The sequence below is a fragment of the Trachymyrmex septentrionalis genome, unplaced genomic scaffold, assembly GCF_001594115.1.
Source record: "Trachymyrmex septentrionalis isolate Tsep2-gDNA-1 unplaced genomic scaffold, Tsep1.0 scaffold20, whole genome shotgun sequence".
Lineage (NCBI taxonomy): Eukaryota > Metazoa > Arthropoda > Insecta > Hymenoptera > Formicidae > Trachymyrmex > Trachymyrmex septentrionalis.
Window position 1 is genome coordinate 1,023,113 of NW_017305180.1, and position 3,635 is coordinate 1,026,747.

The 3,635-nt window shown below is 24.3% G+C and overlaps 1 protein-coding gene across 2 annotated transcripts in view; it reads right to left on the reverse strand.

Annotated features, from left to right (window-relative positions):
- Positions 1–3,635, reverse strand: part of LOC108747825 — a 21,134-nt gene that overhangs the window by 10,949 nt on the left and 6,550 nt on the right. The window lies entirely within an intron of this gene.

Below are 3,635 nucleotides of genomic sequence, written 5' to 3' on the forward strand. Positions count from 1 at the left end.
TCATACGTAGGATTTTTTAATGACGTGCAGATGACGTTTTTGGTTTTTATATTTTCTTATGTTAAAAATAACATGAAAAATAAAATTTTTTAATTTTACTAAAAATATATAAATGGAAATATTATTCATCATTTTTTCAAAGAATCAATTTTTCACGGTCATTGAAAGGTCTCGATAGTTCTCTCCGATAAACTTAAATTCAATACGTCTGACAGAATGCATAGATAAAAAAGTCAATAAATTCACTAAAACATATTTTTATCTATTTTTCTTGATAATATTTAAATAATTATTAATAGGAATTATCTGATATATAACATTAATTAAATTAGTACGGTAACAATTAAGTTAGTATAGTAATTTTGTTCAAATTATTTTACTCTTTTAGTCATTAGAGAAAATTTATCTTTTATAGCTCGGATCTGTTTGTTTTAAATGCATAGAAGCTATTTCTGCATAAATTATAAGTGTTTATCAGTTTGATGTGTGAAATCATTTATACAATCCGTAATCACGTGATTTCTCTGTGGCAACAACAAACAAGTGACGATAATGGAATAGATATGTGCATTAAAATGGGCTTGGACTCTGTTTCTCGCGATGATAATCACTTTGTTGACTTTTCTAAGCTCGCGTCATCTGATTTTCTCAAGTTGATAACAAATGATTATCACGTTATTAAAAACGTTATTATTGAAACTAATATTATGATTTAGATAAACGCAAAAATATCAATCATGTTCAAATTTGTAAACTCAGAATTTTTTAAATTAAAAAAACTGACATAATCAAAATTATTAGAATTCGTATGAAAAATAATTAATTTTTTTTTAATTTCTTGCTTGGTAAAATTCAGCAATATGCTTCAAATTCATTTTCATCAATTTATTTGTGACAAGACCATAAAAACATTTATGCTATACCTAATTTTAGTTAATAATTATTAGTTACTTATTTCACTTCAATCTTGTATTACAAAAAATTTGAGCAATTTGTATCTTAATCATAAAATTATAGGAAGCATATTATGTATTACGTTATGCAAACTGTTGCGATAATTATGGCGAAGGTGCAAGATATCAAAATATTTGCTAATATATGAATAATAATTGACTTAATCTAAGCGAAAATATCATATTGCCATATCCAGTATGTGGTCTATAAACATAAACTTGTTTCGATGTTATCAATAACGGGTTGTTCTAATATTTGCAATCGATTTATATTTCCATGACATTAATAATCTGAGATTGGGCTTTATTTGTTCTTGAAAGTGATATATTGGTATTTGGCCTTTAATTAACATTTTGTTAAAATTATAAATCAAATCATGAATAAAAATTTACATCAAATTAAATAAAAAATATAATATTCGAATATTGCTACAGTATTAGAGCTTTAGTTAGTTAAATACTCTTTTTTTTTTATCAATTATAATTACTATTGTCTTTTAATTGATTTCGAGTATTTGATATCTTTGTCAACAAAAAACCGATATAAAAACTTGATAAAAAAATTACACATTAATATTGTTATATACGTAGCAAAAAGAATTCAATCTTTACGATCATTAAGTATTGTTTTTGTTACAGTGGCTATATTTAATTGATGAGAAATGATCATGATATTGGCAAAAAATCTTTAAAATTGTTAACGATAAATATTATGACGCAAATACATTAATTATGGTAATAAAAAATAATTAATTACGTGTTAACCATTATATGTAAAGTTCAATATACATATATGACATGATATGAAATACTTTACATGTAATGATTAATACGTAATTAATTATTCTTTATTGCCATCATAATGTATTTACAGCATAATATTAACAATTTAAGGATTTTTTGCAAATATCATGATCATTTTTCGTCAATTAAACATAACAAAAACAATATCTAATAACAACATTTAATAATATTAACGATTTAACTGTTTCTGCTAAAACCGTTTGAATAATTTCCATAAAACGATATATTGCTTTTCCAGTTACTTATTTACAAGGGTGTATCAGATCTTCTTGGAAACTGATATATTTTGTGACATAGAGTAAGCATTATAGACAACTTCTTCCTCATCACTTTTGGAACGCTTTCTATTAGCGATGGATAGAGATAGTTGGATATAGACTTGAGAGTTCTTATATCACTTGACCTACTTTGAAATAAAAAATATTTAAAGTGATAAAATAAGCCCTTTGATAAAGAATTTACGCGCTTAGATAACCATAGATATTATCTGACTAATAAATTAAATTAAATTGATCCTTTTGCATAAATTGAAAAGTCTATAATTATAATATACATGTTAACTAAATAAAATGCTATAATGTTTGCATTAAGTTTTAAAGATTACGCCAATATCATGGAAATCTGAAATAAAAATTCAAATAGCGATGATGAAGAAAGTATATATTTTTATAACATCTCTGCACTATTAGAAATATACCTTTTTTTTATAGATTCCTAATTATTTAAAGATATTTAATTATTTATACATTTCTAATTATTTCTGTTTAAGATATTCTTTTTGAAAATAAAATCATATTACTATTTAACATTAAAATAATTTTAAATTAACATAAAATAAGCTCACAATATTAGACAATTTTTTCGAAATGTTATTACATGTTAACAAATAACTATACAGTATATATACTCTATATACTCTTAAAATAATTTAATTAAAGAGAATTTTTATGTGATATGATAGTGGCAGAATTGCAGTAAACAGAGAATACACGCAGTTATACTACGAAGCGGCGTTGAACACAAAGAAGCTGTTTCCCACGAGAAGCGTGCGTGAAACACACGCTTGATTCGTTGGTGCTCTTTTCAAAAATAGATCTCTTTATTATGCCGAGCAGTCATATAAAAATCAAGAATGTGATTCACATTGATAATCGGATATTATTTTAACTTGAAATGTTGCATTTAATTATTATAACATATTATCTGTATTTGCTTTTGATTTATATACCATCTGTATTTAATTTTAATTTATTACAATAGATAAGAATTTGCTTATGATATCATAAATGTATTCTTATTCTGTAATTAATTAAATATTCTAATAAAACAAAAATATTATACATCGTTATGGTGAATTAAACCTTATTATATAAATTTCTGCTTCTTATAGAAAAAAACATTAAAGATAATAAACTCAAAATGCTTTTTAAAACGTAGATATCCATAAAAAAAACTCGGATTGTATTTTTGCTCTTTTCACTTGATTGTGCAGAAACAGGTCGAGTCATCCACCGTAACGATGCCAGTCTTTGTTCGCTCGTTCGTCGTAATGCATCGTAGTAGAGTCAGCTGACGTACAATGTCTTATGGTGAACATTCAAGAGAAGAAAATGCTCAACACGACTAAAATTTCCTTCTCTGAAAACTTTTCCATTTAATATGCATTATATTTATTACTCATTTTTCTTACGGTTTATATATTATATTTTATTCTTTACTTTCCAGAGAGATAATAATTAAAGTTGCATAATTATCTTTCTAAAACTAAAGGTCATCTGTACTTTATATTTGGTAATAGTAGCATAAAAATGTGAAAAAGATGTGTATCTATTTTATATATATATGTATATATATATATATATATATATATATATATAT